This window comes from Corvus hawaiiensis, chromosome 16 (assembly GCF_020740725.1).
Source record: "Corvus hawaiiensis isolate bCorHaw1 chromosome 16, bCorHaw1.pri.cur, whole genome shotgun sequence".
Classification (NCBI taxonomy): Eukaryota; Metazoa; Chordata; class Aves; order Passeriformes; family Corvidae; genus Corvus; species Corvus hawaiiensis.
Window position 1 is genome coordinate 2983357 of NC_063228.1, and position 16542 is coordinate 2999898.

A 16542-nucleotide genomic window follows, 5' to 3' on the forward strand; every position below is an offset into this window, starting at 1 on the left:
ATGCTGGGAAGAACAGACTTTAGGTTCACTTAAGTAATTACTGAATTCCTGAAGGAGAGGCAGCATATTTTCTACATATTTATTATTTCTTTCTCCTCTGCTCTTGTTGAGCTATTCAAACAAGGTAGGAAAAGGTTCGTCTGAAAAGACAGAAGTTTTTTATCCAAATTTTTCTTCAATATAAATTTGTGAGAAAGTGTCTTTGAACACACCCAGTTGCTTGGTTTTATTTATTTATTTTTTTTTTTTGAAAACATTGATGCTGTCCTTTCTTCATCTTCTCTGCAACAGCTGGCAGTACTACTGCCAGATGCCACCAAAGTCTACTGAGTATTAAAAGCAAGCCAGCCCTAACCCTGGGCTTGAAAGAGTGATGATGTCTCAGCAGCCAGAGGACACAGAGGAGATGAGTGAGACAGAAGGAGCTTGTCAGAGAGCTACAACGTCAAACTAACAAAATAACAGACCCGAAATTCAAAATGCAGCTTGGTAGCTCCAACAACAGGCAGAGGTACTCACACATTTACTATTTTTTTTGTCCTTTGGTGGAAATTAGTTTTCTTAAGCAATTGTTGGACTTCACATGTGACTTCAGAATACATCTGAATTTTACAGGTAAGAAAAAAATTGGATGTGGAGTCGCCGTGAACTGAAAAATCCAAGCACAGCCTTCTTCCTTGCTGATGGCCAAGGCAAAGGTATGATATGTAGATGAGGAATGCAGTCTGGCAGATGGCCATTCCCACTCTGGACAACTCTCACCTGTCTGGTGAGGTTAAACCATCCTGGTGCTGCAGTCAATGACATCCAACGTGACACAAACCCACGGGTTTGTCCTCTCTTTGTGGAATCAATGGAAAGACAGCCTTCGGCATGAGTTCAGAGTGCTAAACCCCCTCCACATCTGTGCATCCTGATGTCTGCTCTGCTCCATCAGGAACTGCTGTGCTTACACCTATCAGTGGCAGCCATATGATAGGGCAATGTGATTTTCCAGCAGCTGATTTGCATTGAAGATTCATTTTCACTTCCAGAGGTTTCTGGAAGCTTCCAAAGGGGCAGAGTTGCCCCTTTTAATCCTCTCTCTCTGAGTTGTATCTTGTGGTGCACTGTTGAAGCCAAGTAGCCTGAAATTTAGCAGGGGATGATTTCCAGGGTGTTGGCCATTCCCTGAGAGTTAGAGCTGAGGCAGTGGCTACTGAGGAGCCAACTGGAATTACCGATGGTAAGGAGCTGAAGCCAAAGCAACCCAAGCCAACAGAATCATTGGAAGCCAGCGAGACCTGTCTCTGGGGCCTGTCCTACTGAACATATGTTTGGAACTTGAGAAAGGAAAGGAGCATCTCAAGGGACGTGAATCAGACCAGTTGAGCAACACTGGAAACTTGAACATTACTACAAAGCCAAAATGTCTTTGTTCTAGCATATCCAAAATTTATTAAAGCAAAATACTGCAAAATAGCAGAGAAACAAAATCTGATCCAAATCAATATTTGCAAGAAAACGTTGACAAAGAGCATAATCTATATGCCAAGTGTTCCCTCAGGAGCAGGCTAATTTTGCACAGACATTCCTGAGTGGGAGATACATTCATAAAAACATCTTGGCACTGGGTTTCAGTGCAGCATGGGAACTCCTCACTGAATTAGTTTCCAGCCATGACTCCATCCCCTGCTTTCTCTCCTTCTCCTGCTATGACCAGCCACTCCCTCTTGGTCTCTCCACAGGGGTTAATTAATTCTTCTGTGTTATGCAGCCACTGGGACTGCCCTGAGAGTTTCCAAGGTAGAAAGAGAAAGTAGAAGTACAATACAGCTCCCTGCATGATTTGTGAAACATGCAAAATACAATAGTAGTAAAAATAGTAATGAGCTCATTATAATAGAAATGGTCTCATTAGCAGTGCAAATGCCAATCATATACGTGGCCAGGTTCCTGATGGTGCAGGGAGTCCTTTAAACACTGTCCTTTTCTGCTCCAGAAGCATAAATCCTATTTAAAAACATCCAATTTGCCTGATTCTTGGGCTGCTGTCTCTCGCTTTGCTCCCCAAGAGGTCACTGCAGTGTGTAATGCCTGGACATGTGGGATGGGGGGGTGAGATGCCCATCCCTGTGCCCTGCCAGTGCCTGCCCTTCCCCTCCAGGCTGCTACTGCCACAAGAGCAGGGAGAAAATAACTCCATTTGATGGCAAGAAATGTCTTGAGCATACAGTGGGAAAACATATTTGGCAATCTTTTGATTAGAAGGAAAACACTTTTCCATCAACATGCTGGTAATGAATTTAGGGCATTTGCAGATGCGCAGTAAGAAGGGGGATAATAACATGGCTTCAGGTATTTTGGGCCAGTTGGAGTGCAGTACTCACGGTTGTGCATGTCCTGCTGCTCCAGACATTCCTCCCAGGAAGCTGCAGGGCAGGATGACGGCATCTGCCTGTGGCTGGAGCATGGTTCATCCCTCCCCTCCACTCCAGACAGGTGGTGTGGCTTCTTCCCTTCCAAAGTTTCAGGCAGAAATATCACCTTGGCTGACAACATGTTGGCCATTGGTCATTCTGGGGGAAGAAACTGCCAACCAGCACACCCTGTAGACAAAAATCTTGTTTTCATTTGTAAGCTAGGCTACCAGAAATGTAGAACTTCATCATGATCTGCCAGGTAATAATGAGTCACGCTCTTCAAAAGTGTACTTAAAATTGAAAGTGATTAAAGATGCTCCAGCCTGCAATTGTCTATTACTCACTTGTGCTCTAAACAGTTCGTTTTTCACATCATTCCAGGAAGCTGTAACTTCTTAAAGCGCTGCTCCTGGTAATTAGGGGAGAGCATTCTCTGTGCTGCAGCAGTGTCAGGAGTGCTGCCTTCTGCAGCCGACAGAAAAGTGTGGCAATGTGGCAGAGAGGCAGCACCTGGTCCCACTGCTCAGCATCTCATTGCCCAGGAAGTGGCCACTCACCAGGACTTCAGCTTCATCAGAGAAATGCTGGACTTGGGGAGGCTTAACCTGGCCTGGTCTGAGCTTCTGAGATCAGTTTTGGACTCAGAACAAGGGAGCTTCTGGCACAGATCAGCAACATAGAACCTACCTGTAGTCTGAGCAAAATTCCTGCCTCTCTGAAGGTGGCCTAGGGATAAGAAAAGGCTTTTAGTAATTTATTTTTAGGCTCTCTACTTTTTAATTTTGAAGCATAGTTAAAGTAGCTTCAACAGACAGACACATCCTGCCACTAAACCTCAACACTCTGCCTTTGCCTTCATGGCCTTTATTCTGTACACGTTTTTGATTTACCCATTTTACTTTTCAGACAAAGTTAAATGAGACCTGGGGGGTTTTCCTGTTGCAAAAGTAATGCCACTTTGGTCGATAAAGGTATCAGAGAGATACCACAATGCTTAAATAGAGTAGAAACATAAATAAATAAATAAATTTTAAAATCCCAGGCACTTGAGACAAGCACTCCATACCAGACACAGTAACTGCAGGACCAAGTGCTGTGGTTATCCTGGCTGCCTCCATGCACAACCCGGGGCACTGAATGAACCCTAATAATGGCTCAAATAGTTTGTGACAGTGAAGAACATAAGTGTTATATGTATGGGCTCCTCTGGTTGGAAGCTGCCTCCCTGCAGAGATGCATCTACAATACACAAAGAGCATTGTTTTACGTGTGCTGCAGGCTGTTCTTACCTCTGTTTCCCATTTTGCTGCTCAGGTTGCCACCAGGGCATCCTCACCCCACCTCTCCTCAGGTTGCTGTCAACTATGGCATTTCTGGATGGTGCCAAACCTCCTGAAAAGAGGTGTGAATTTTACTGTAATAAAATAAGAGCAATAATTTTTACCTGTTTGGAAAGAACTGTGTACACACAACAGTGTATAAACAGCAAGTGGCAATATTACCAATAATTACCTGTGTTATTAATGACAGGGACTTATCTCAATACTAATAAGAATAAGATCGTTCAAAATGACTTAATCTCATTTAATCTCAAGGATTTATCCCAATAATAAGGACAAATAGAAGTATAAAGAGGAAGATGTACGTAAAGACTACAGAGAAACCGTGTCATAACTGTGGTGGACAAAATAAACGCGCCTTCTTACCCTGGGATGTGTGATTAAAAACACCCCAAACCTAAAGTTATACAGGATGTATTTATGCAAGGAAAAAAGTGAGGAAGGTGAGCATATTCCTGGGCTTTACAGGAACACTGAGCTCCCCAGCTGGAGGCTGCAACATGGCACAGCAGCAAAGGGGACACGGCTGTGAGCTTGGGCAAGGCACAACTTTTCAGTTCTGAAATGCCATCCAACAGCAGGAGCTGATTTCCTGGTGAGGAGTTTGTGGTGGCTGGAGCTGCCCCACATCCCAGGCACAGCTAAACCTCCCCAGGACCAGCAGGTCTCCCTTCCCACACAGAGCCTGGAGCTGCCTGTCGCTGCTGCCCATGCAGGTCAGGCAGAGAGATGTGTGCCTCAGAGCAGAGGAGGACAGCTGAGAACACGAGCTAGCAGAAGGAAATGAAAGAACAGCAACTACCAGATGATTAATAGCACTGATATGAACCCTGCTGACAGCACAGAGCCTGGGCACCTCTGTGGAGACAGATTAACTTTGTCTCTTGGAACATGGGAACTAAAGGAAGAGAAGCTACCCACTGGGAAACGTCTGAATCCATAGAAGAGTAATGAGAATGTTTGGGCTGAAAGAATTGGCTGGAGAAAATTTTTGGCAACGTCTGCCCCTCTTTATCTGAGTGCTTAACATCCACTCAGCTCAGCATGCAGATTTTGGGTTACCAGTACCACGTCTCCTGGCTGCAAAGTCAAAAGGCAGTAGCACAGGAATTGATCTTCATTTTTTCTGAAGTAGTTTGAAAACCTTCCTGAGTTGTGTTTTTCCACCCTGACCTATATTTCTGTGATGATTCATTTTTCTGGGGTTTTTTTCCAAAGGATGGCAGAGAGCACAAGCTTAGCTGGGCTTTCCCACCCTCTATGCCCATCTCTGCATGGTAAAACCATGGCCACACTTGGGGGCAAATCCCTCCTGGACCACCAGCCTCCCATCTCCCTTGCAGGATCAGAGGATGCTCTGGAAACTTCAAAGGCAGAAAGAAAAGTCAAATACACATTGAAATACTTGGTGCCTGAGCACATCTCTGTGTGAGACATGATGAGTTTTCCATCAGGGATTTATGGAGTATTTATTCATGTCACAAAAAAAGCTGCTCAGTGGCAAGCAGAAGTCACTTGTGGGTTAGTCCTGGCATGAAATTTCCACAAAGAGTAAATAAGAGCTTTTCCCAGGCCTTGGGGTTATGACAGGGATCTGCCTCCTCCTCTTCCTGAGAGTGCTGGAGTTGCATTTTCAAGGGATGTGAAATACAGGTCTGCACTCTGGAGGACATGGAATTACCTGTCTGGGCCATAGCACAACGTGCACTTTCTAAACAGGGGCCTGGTTTTGCTTTATGTGGCCGGGGCACTTGCACCCAAGCAAAGCAACAGAATATAAATGTTATTACTTACCACATTTCCTTCCCTCGTTACCCTCCGGCTTCACTCTGCTGAAGAAGTTACAAAACTTTAGTATTGTGTCAAAACACAGGAGACCAGCAGGATTTTAAGGCCTGATTCATAACTCAAAGAACATCAAAGGAAAAGTCCCAGTTTCTTTTTCTCATCTCTGCGTTTGGGGTCTGGCCACAGCTGATTTTTTGATATGCAGAATAAGCACAGCCCAAGCTGTCCGACTTTGGTGGCATCCTATTGGGCTGAGGCAGGAAAAGCCTTGCACAACATCTTCTAACGATTCATATTCTGGGAGGAGGAACATCACCTCTAGGAATTCAGCTTTATTGGGTACTGTAATCCAGAAGAGATAAAAGCACTTACTAATTACTGCTGGGTTTTGTTTCTTTGAAGAATTGGGTTAAATCTCTTTTGAAAGAAGATGTCTGTTTGTGCTCATTAGATGTATAATTTAATTTGTTTAGGATTTTTTCCTTTTCTAGGGTTTTGTCCTAATGATATCTGTGCTTTTCCTTCTCTTCTTTCCCGCTTTTTTCTCCCCAAAGGTATGAACTTTTGATACACTTTAGATTTATTTTCTTAATATAACTATCATCATCTCCAAGTTGATGCATCTTCTTTGGGGCCTCATTTTTTCCTCTTTTTTCCCTGTTGAAAATTTATTCCCTTAAAAAAAAAAAAAAGAAAAAAAAAAAAGGGTGCTGCTCCTGCTTGCCTGTTCAATAATTCTGAGATTTGTTTATTTTTGGACCTTTCCTGACTGAAACCTGTATTTGTGCTACACTGAAGAGAGAACTCAAAGTATATACTTTAAAAAAGAAAAAAAATTTGCAATATTATGATTTATCTGTCAACTACTACTATGCAATACTGCAGAAGCAGAGAAAATTGGGCTGAAAGGGAACTTGGGGCTTCCTTTAATTCGTAATTCTTCCCCAAGCCAAGACCAACTCTGCCTACATCATTCTTGACAGATGTTTTTCTAACCTGTTCTTAACAGCCTCCAGTGGCATTGGGTACACAACCTCCCACAGCAATTTCTATTAATATGCAACGGCCCTCACTGTTAGAAAGTTTTTCCTAATGTTTAACCTGAATTTCCTGAGCAGCTGTTGAAACCTGTGAGTCCTCATCCTGTTCACATGTATTTGATCTTGTTAAGTCAATCCAGATGAGGGAAGTGGTTTAGCACAGCTCCCAGGAGCTTTCTGCACTTGTGTTCCTTTGCAATTTTAGACACATTTTGAAAAACCCACCCACGGAGAGCTACACCCAAAGTGCAAATAGAGATCAGCTGTTTGCCCTGCCCATGTCTGACATCTCTTGAGATTTTGTTGTGTCCTGGGGGGAAGAAGAAAAAAGAAAAACCCTGCACTAGGTTACACACTTGGGTTACAACCTTTGAGTGCTCACCAGGTTTGAGGTTCTGCGCTGACCACATTAGGATTTGCATGACTTATTATAAATTAACTCTTTCCCCTTCCCCCCCGCGCCGAAAACAACACCCAAAAATAAGTAACACTCAAAAATAGGTAACACTTCTAGCTTGCTGTACAAATAAACACTTTGATGGACTATCCTATTTCTTATCTATACGATGGGAATATGGACACTGCTATCAACTCCTGGATGCTATCATGGCTCGATAAATGAAGACTAACGTTGCAGTCAGCTTTGCCTGGTAGAATCATTTGGGTCAGAAAAATAACCCTTCCTTTACCCAGCTTCCTGTGTTAAAGGGAATTATTAAAACCCTCCAATTTATTTGCAAAATGCTCCAAGATGTAAGTCTGAGGCATGCCCTGTTTTGTTGTTCTCAGATTTAGGGATTATCAGGGGAGTTGATAAAACTCCTGGGTGCAAAACACTGCATGAGGGGAAGCAGCTCAAAGGCTTCACACGAGAGTTTCTGACCCCCCTAAGGTGAGAGGACTGGGAGGGATCTGGCAGCCACTGGTGCCCCCCAGCCTTTTCTCTTTCTCTCTGAAGCAGCAGCATGAGCTTTCCAGGGCTTCTCCACAGGCAAAGGAGACATCTGCTAGCCAGGGCACAGAACAGCTGGGTCACAGCTCTTTTGCTGCTCCTGGCAGTGATTTTTGCCTGCCCCTGGCACTGGCCCTGTCTGGCTATTAGTATTTGTTTTGATCATTATTATTTTTACTACTCCAATTCTGAATAACAATGGAATAAATTCCTTCTCAGAAGTGATTTTTTTTTTTTTTTTTAATTACTGCAGCCTGAAGCAATGGAAAGTTAAATATTCTTATTGTATTTGGGTGTGATTCCTTCATGCTGGATGGGGGGAAGGGGAACTATGGTTAGAAAAAAGTGGGTGTTGGGATCAGACAGGACAGGAAGGGGTGCCTCAGGCTTCTCCAGTTCTAGAGCCTCGGAGGCACAAACCCTGAAAATGTGGAGGTCCCACAGTGTGACAGACCAAACTGGTAGGAAAGCAGGGAGGATCTATCAGACCACAAATGAGCAAAGAATTGAAAGCATTTTTTTCTTGATTGATGCCAAATGATTGTGTTGCTGGCCTCAGGAAAATGAAATACTGAACAACAAAACACCATCATTTGGGGCTAATCAAAGATTTCTTGCTTAGCCTCAAGCTGAAACACTGTTGGTTTGTTTGATCCAGGAAAAAAAATGATAAAAATATCATGGACACATTTAAAAATCAGATATTTTGGACTGGAAAAAAAAAAAAAAAGGACTAAATTACTTTGTTTTCTTTTCCAAGTTTTGACCAGCTTTCCTGTGTGAAACTGTTTCACAAATTTGCCTCAAATAGTTTTTGTCCAAGAAAAAAAAAATACAATCACAACATCTCATGTTTCAACTTTTTTCCCTTTGGCAGGGCACCTTAAATACATCCCAAGGACTGCATTTCCACTGCCCTGAGGTATCCCAAGGTGATGTGTCAGGTCCCCCTGTGCAGATCGAGGTCCTGCCATGCCCAGAGTCACGGACAAGTAACAAATCCCAAACCTACGGAGCTCACATTTTGTTTTTACTGCCTGCTGAAAAGAGCTATGAGATTTGGCCTGCAAACCCTGCGACTCTTCAGAAAGACGTTTGACTTTCACCTCTCTGCAGAAAATGGGACTGCAGCAGATGCCGTGCTGAGGCTACAGACACAGAGACCTCGGCCAGCCAGAAGGATGGCTTATCACTCCCCTCCTCAGTGACAAATCAATAAAGCCTCTTCAAAGCCAAGCCCCATAGGTCACACTGCAGCAACAAGTCTGCAAGCACAGGCATGGCTCAGTCTCACAGGTGGGAGCAGGGGCCCAGTGCTGCAACATAAAAGCCACAGAAGCACAGGGTTGTGAGAAAGCAGCATAAAACCAAGAGATGCACACTAATTTCCACAGAAACTGCCCTGGCTGCAGCACACCCCTGAAGCATGAAGGTGCCAGGTGGAAAACGATTTCTAGAAGGTACCAGGTGCTGGCCTGGACTGCCCAGCTGCCCACAGCATGGGCAGGACACAGTGACTGGCTAAAGGACATGTTCAGAAACAAGATGCTTTTGCAAATGGAGGACCTTAGGCTGGGCCTGAACTTTGAGCAGTCAGAACAACATTTAAGAAGCTGATTTACTGCCCTCAAGCAGACTGAGAAAGTCCCAGGTACAGCCCTGAGCCAGGCTCTTCACTCCCACCCACAGGGCAACACCCTACTTGTGGCATCACCCCAAGTGAGGTGGCTCTCCTGGCTTTCTTGAAATTATAGTGTTTAGCAGTCTCTTGTAAATACTGAAATAGATCTAATTATTCATTTAATCAGGGGAAAGGAATCTCCTGCTGTTTTCCAAAACCAGGCAAAATGGCCAATTGCAGCGATGCAGGCAAGAAAGGCATGTGGCAGCCCAATCCCATCTGGAGCACGTGCAGAAAGGCTCTCCCTCACTCTGCAGGCATCTGCCAGCCCTGCACCTCTCATCAGAAATGTTTGTGCAGCACAGCAGAAAAATCAAGGATTTTTTTTTTTTTGCTACTCAATAAAACACACGAGCCCCAAACAGTGAATTCTCCAAATCCAAATGGTACCGACGCAGAGCAACCCAGCCATAACCTCTTCCATCAGCTGCCTTAGAGGAGGGTAAATCTCAGCTGTCACGAGGTGCCCAGACAGCCTGGTTGCTGTGTCCTCCTCGTGCATTGCTTTGCTCCTCTGTGGCTCATGGAGCAGAAAATAGGAGCGACAGCAGCATGAGTGGCATTGCTTTGTGCTCCGTGGCTTCCCGGCAGCTCACCGAGGCAGTAATGAATGGGAAGTGAAAGCTCCTTGGGCTGACAGCCCCAAACAGCAGCTGAGGAGTTGCAGGTTTCTCGTACACCTGTTAGAGGACACAGGACAGAGTGCAAAGACAATGCTTTTAATCACCTTGTGTGTTATCAGATCCCCTCGTCTCGCACGGATAAGACGGATGTCTTTGGGTCGCTGGCTCCTGACAGCACTGCCATCATTCCTCCTCTTTGAGCTTCCTTTCTCAGTTTTGGTTTTTTAAATGTCACTTTCTTTCTCTTTTCTTCCTGCAGCCGTTTTGCCCAGGTGTGCTGTCCCCCCAGCATGCAGGGACAAGCTCTTTGCTCCACAGAGCCCTTTCCCAAGGGAGCAGTGTGTCTGTGCCCACTGGAAACCCCTTCCCACCTGCTGAGGGGCGATTCAGAAAACCAAATTGTTTTCCTTTCCCTCTCGTTAATGAACTATCATTTCCAGCCCTTGCATGGCCCAGGATGTTGAACACCCCCTCGTTTTGCTTTGCTCTTCCCTGTGTGTGGCTGAGTGCCCAGAGATTCTCCCATGCCATCCCTGCCTGCACATCCCGGGCTGCTCCCTGGGTCAGGCAGAGCAGGGGGAAGAGAAAGCACGAAGCCCAAAACCTGCCATCCACCAGGATCAGGAGGCAGAAGGGAACTCCCTGAGCAGCTCACAGGAGTTAAACTGAGGTGGGAGGCAACACAGATGGGAAACTCTCCTTTTCCAGACAGAGCAGGAGTCGGCTCTGTCCTATCAAGGGACAAGGAATGGTTCCAGCAGCAGAAAGCACAAACAGTGGAGTTGCCTCTGTAGTAATTGCATTAACTCCTTTACGGACTGTTTTCCAGCCCAGAAATAATCAATAGAAGCCACAGAACATATTAAATTATGCTTTGCCTATTTTTCTAATATTATGAACAACTTTATGCCCTTGTTGTCAACACCTACTGCCAGAAAGGCAAGCTAGCAGACTCTGTAATCTCTGCTTTAAGAGTCTGACCATTCCCAAATTTCTTTCAAAGCCGTGAATATTTTAAAACTAACATAGCCTGTGGTTCCTTTAATTTGATTTTTTCTTATTATTTCTCAATTTCTCAGCCACCCATATACCCCTGCACCACGATTTTAGACTTTTCTCTGCAACCACAAGCTGTTTTATAATTACAGCTTTTAGTGTGTTCCAGAAACGGGTGCTGTCCGTCAATATTTGAAAGTTCACAGTAGGTTTGTGACAGAGCAATCCTGAATCATCTCAGTTTATGCAGGCATTCAGGCTGTGTTTGTTTTACTTCCATCCAGCAAAGCAGATATTGTTATGAGTGTGGCCAGCTGAAGGCACAGCTGATGGGTCAGCTCAGCTCGTGAGTCAGGGCTCGATGTCTTGCTGGTTACCAGCCTGGGCTGGTATTTCATGGCCAGCCTCAGGTCAGCTCTGTGCTGTTGCAATTCACAAATGCACAAATATTTGTTTTGGTTTGGATCAGAGTCAAGTCTCAGCCAGCATCAGTTGCAGGGTGGCAAAAGCCTTTTCCTGTTGCACAAGGGAACACGCACAGGAAGAGAAGTTGGAGCTGTGGCCCTGCGTAAATCAGCTCTTGAAGTTAAGACTTTGCTCCAGTGATGACTAATCTCTTTGCATAATTCCCCTCTGGATGTTTTGGATACAAACATGTTGTTTCTCCTGTAGTGCCAGATTTCAGAGGGTCTTTCTTACTATTCATGTCAAATCTAGTTGGGCTGCAAGTCTGTCTCAATAAAATGAAAAAATTGCTCATATTTGGAGACTTAGACATATAAATGTTTTCAGAAGAGCCACTCTCCCATTTTAAAACATATGTTTCCTCCTTTGTTTTGTCTTTGGGTTTTTTTGCAGGCTTCTTAGGAAATGTGTTGGCATGAACAATATGTTTCAACCAAAGACAGCAAATACTTTCAGAAAAGAAAGCTTTTAAAAGTCATAATGTTTGATTCATCATGGTAAACATCTGATTTATTTACTGTCCCTCCAGGAAGAGCATCATAGTATTGCCCAAGACTGAAAGGCCCAATAAAAACAGTTACAGTCTTGAGCAGCAAATGCTGTAAATTATCTGTATCATATACTCCAGCCCAAAAGATGTTCACAGAAGGGTTTGCTAGGATGACTCATTTCCAGGGAAGCTGTCTTCTGCTCAGTAGAATTTTAGGTGGCCAAAGGGAAGAAAAGATGCAAAATTAACCAAATAATAATTCCTAAGTATTCACCCTCTTCTGACATCCACAGAGGTGACCCATTGGCTGGATACACCCCACTGATTCTCTGCAGGGCAGAAGAGGAGAGGTTAAAGCAGAATAAGACTTCTCTGTTCCTTTGGAGCAGCATTTGTACTTCCCCAAAGCATCCACCTGCCAGCGTGATAGTCACTCATTTCCTAGACTTTCCACCTAAAAGCAGATGCACTTCAGGAAATGGGGGGTGAACAGAGTAGCTCATCATCACAGGAGTGAACAGAGATTTCTGAGCCTGTTCTGCAGAGGATGCTGCTCCAGTCCCTAGGATGACTGAGGTTGGAAGGGACCTGTGGAGGTCATCTGGTCCATCCCTCCTGCTCAAGCAGTCACCCGGAGTCAGTGGCCAGGACTGTTGCCAGATGACTTTTGAATATTTCCAAGGATGGAGAGCCCAAAACCTCCTCGGGCAGCCCATGCCAGTGCTCAGTCACCCTCACCGTTGTGCTGCCCATAGCTCAGATTTGCATCAGCCACGAAAAGCCTGAGACAGAGACAGGATTGCCAGAGAAATTAAATTCACACCTTCAGCCCCACCTTCCCAGGCTAACACAGGAGCTGAAACAGCCCAGGGGCTTTGGTCAATAAGTAAGCAACCATGAATTTAGTGGGTTTAGTGGATTCCTCTTCTGCCGATTCAAGCCCACTTGGGAGATTTGTTGTTATCCAGGAAATGCCTCTAGGAATCTTTTCTTTAAAATCCTTACAGATTATATCTGACATGGTTCAACAAGCCAGAACATGGTCTCTGCTCTCGAAATTCACTAAAAACTTTGAAAAATTAGCTTTGTGTTCTAACCTAAGCTGATCTTTTGTATGGGACAAAGTTTCCCTCTAAAGTAATTTGTACAGGTCCAACCCAACACGTGTGACCTTTTCCAGTTTATATCCCTGCTCCCTGTGCTCTGGATCACAGAGGTTGTGGGCTCAGTGAGCTGCAGAGATGTTCTCTGTACACCATTCCCTTGTGCAGAACACCTCAGCCCTGATAGGAACAACTCTGCCGTCATTTGTTTTATTTCCACTGTCTGCTCCCGAGCACCTTCATCAGAGGCATCGAGTTAGGAGTTTAATTAAACTGACAGCGCTGCTTCGCTGCAAATCAGTGCAAAACAATTGAACTTTTATCTGATCCAATTTCTCAGAAGTGAAACCAGGCAGTGGCTGGTGAGAGAGTGAGATCTGGAAAACACAGTCACGGGTCAGTGGGGTTGTGCTCCCTTTGTATCACTGCACCCAAACCACCGAGCGCATCAATAACAGGAGCGTGGCTGTGCTGGGTGATGGGCAGTTTGACACGGAGGTGGTGATGGCAAAGGGTCAGGGAGAGTGAGGAGGTATAAATGGGGGAATTCACTTGAGACTTGACCTGGGAAAGTCCTGTTCAAGAGAGTTATTTGAGCTCTTAACTAGAATCAGGGAGAAAGGCCAGTTCAAATGTTTGTGAGGTGTTGGGTTTTTTTAACAAACTGTTTAAAATCACAGAAGCCAACATCCCTGGTTAATACTTTTTGCTTATGAAAAAAAAAATCCTTAAATTACACCTTAGAGCCACAGCTCAGATACTCAGGAATTATCTGTTGCCAGCTAACACGGGCATGTCATTGCTGTTGTAAAATCACAGCTTGACTGAGCATGGCGGGGTCACTGTGCTTCACTCACAGCCTCTGTGTCTGGGGCTCTGGCAGGATGCCTTTGAAGTGAACTTGTATTTTGACTCAGTGGTGAGTCAAAGTGAGCTGACACTTGTTTCTCAAAGAATGGAGTGACATGAAAACCTTATCATCATATTGACATAATAGCCAGACTTGGGCAGGATATGGTTTTGCTGTCAAAGTGAAGATGCAATTTTATAATGTCAACTCACTTTATCTGAAAAACAACAAAAGAAATCTTGGTCCATCTCTATCGAGACATTCATACATAAAATGTGCTTCACTTGAATTTCAACTTTTAAAAAACCCAAATAAATCACTGTCCCTTTTTCCTTGCATTTGCTTACATGCATCTGAAATTTTACTTACAAAACTTAAAAAGAGAGGAGAGCTTTTCAGGTCAAGAGATCTAGCAGAGAACAGCCTTCTTTGTCAACAAATTGTGTGAGGCAAGAGAAGTTTTTCAAACAGTGCCAGCAACTATGAGTAATTGTTAATACCAATGGTTGTTAAAGCACCAGCAATCAGTGTGATCAAACACAGCTCTAACACAGTCTTGGGAAACAATTCTCTGTAATTTTCGCTGAACAAAGCTGTAACAACAATCACAGATTTTTAACTCTGTTGAGTAAACAACCTCTCTTGGCCACAAACAATGCAAACACCCAGCAGCAAGAGGTCAGGTTTTTATGGCCACCTGGTTAGCCCAGAAGTGCTGCAGTTGTGCTCATTTAGCTCTTGTGTTGTGACCTACCCACGGAGACACCTCAGCCACCACTGCCCTGGGTTATTTACCACGTCTGTGTGGGATGCACACTCTCATACCTGAAACCCAGAGAGGAAACCCACGCTGTGTTAATGTGTGAACACTCTTTTATGTTGTTTAACCATTGTCCAACTTGCCTCTATCAATCTATTCTTCCACCCTTTTTGCAGCTGTAAAAACAAACTATTTAAGGGATGCTTAAGGCTTCCAACTTCTTTTATTTTTTGCTTTATTAAGGTCACATTTTTTCCATATTTTACTCATAAGGACTTTCCACTGTGCTGTTCCCTACGTCTTCTGACTAATTATCATTTTTCCGTGGTAAAAGATGAGTGGGGAGGACAAAAACATGATGTCTTAGCCTATTGATATAAGACAGTATGAATAGACAAGCTCTATTTTTATGCTGTGCAGGACCCAAGCTGAACAGTCCATAAAGGTAAAGGTACCTTTTCTACTACAGTTACTAACATACAGTTACTAAACAAATAACTGCAGACTAAGATAACAGGGGCATAAATAACGACTGTGAAGGAAATAGCATAAAAGAATGGCAGATTTCTACGTTTCCAATACCATTTTTACATGACTAGCTCATCCAGCACTAAAAATGCTAAGTTATTTCCTTCCTACGAGAGGATTTTCCACCACATTGCTCTACAAACGACATGTCTTTTTCCCTAATACAGCACTCAAATTGTATTAACTATTCATATTAAGTACCTGTACAGTCAAGTAACAAATCACTGCACTGGCAAACTGCTGAAAAAATACTTTGCTATTGGGTTATAAGCAAGGATTTGAGATGCAAATCAGGATTTTCAACCTGACCTCTAGAACATTACAATAAAGGCTCTACCAAGATCATAATGCAGCAAACACAGCCACTCCTCTGAGATGAGGCTCTTAAAACACCTGGCTGTTTGGTTGCAGTGTTTCCCCACATGAAATTGTCCATATAAAAATCCCTTTGAAGTTATTTTAAGAAGCAGTCAAAGAGATCAGGGTATTTTCTCTAATTGTGCTAGCAAGGGAAGGCTTGGGTTAGAGCTGTGCTCTAGCTGGGCTGGTGAGACTTGCTGGGAGAGAGTGACTTCAGCTGTGTCACTTTGCTGAATCAGGGCCTCAGAGCTGGTGAAAATGAGTAATTTGAGAAGTACAAGCTCAGTTTGTACTTCTGCTAATTGTCACAACACTCTTCTTGCTTAATATGGAAAGCCATGAGCCAGGAGATCTCTTCCCTTCTCCATCTTAAACCCAACAGGGATGGCTATTCTTGTGTGGCCTCCATGAACCAGTTACACGGATTTGGATAATCATTTCCAGACCTTTTCTTGTGCTTCCTCACACAGACTTTCCTACAGATGACCTTTGAGAGCTGGAAACTCTGAGTGTTGTGGAGAGAACATGATTTCCTGGCTGCTACTGTAAGCGAACCTTGAAACAGCAGTCCTGCACCATAGCCCAGCAAAAGAAAAAAGAGAATAGCAAGAATGAACAAGGAATTATGGTAAAACAAATAAAGTAACTATCATCAAGGGAAGCTGGGGAGTTGGATCCTTTAAGACAGGAGGAACTGGTGCTCTTTTTCAGACTTCATTTTTGTTTTTGAAAGCAGAATTTCAAGCACTTTCAAATCAAGATTAGTAAAAATGGGGAGAGACTGTCTCAGGCAAGGGGAAAAAAAGCAAAACTGCAGAAGTCTTTTCCACTGCACTAGAACAGATAATTTTTAAGGTATCTTTTATCACTCATCACAAAGCACTTGGGTCCAGATGAGGGAGATCCCAGCATTTCATACAGCATTTATGCAGAAAATGGGAGAAATAGGAAGGCCTATGGGGAAAAGCTTTCTATTTCAGTTGAAAGAAGTATTAAAAAGTGGAAGGCAGCGTGTGCCACTTCCCATAACAGTGACACTCAGCTGCAAACACGCTAGCAGAAAGCTCAGGGAGGGAAAGGGACTCCCACGAAGGAGAGGATTAAGCGTGCTGAGGACAGGATGATTTCAATTAAGGAACAGAGCTGATCCAGGCGTGCATGAAA

General features: G+C 43.9%; 1 long non-coding RNA gene across 1 annotated transcript in view; it reads right to left on the minus strand.

Annotated features, from left to right (window-relative positions):
* LOC125334059 overlaps positions 1-16542 on the minus strand; it is a 148347-nt gene that overhangs the window by 31399 nt on the left and 100406 nt on the right. Inside the window, exons 4-7 of the long non-coding RNA XR_007207058.1 lie at positions 5537-5574; positions 3692-3816; positions 3090-3128; positions 2370-2588 (exon numbers count right to left, since the gene is read on the minus strand). This is a non-coding gene — a long non-coding RNA (uncharacterized LOC125334059). The remainder of the gene's footprint in view (positions 1-2369; positions 2589-3089; positions 3129-3691; positions 3817-5536; positions 5575-16542) is intronic.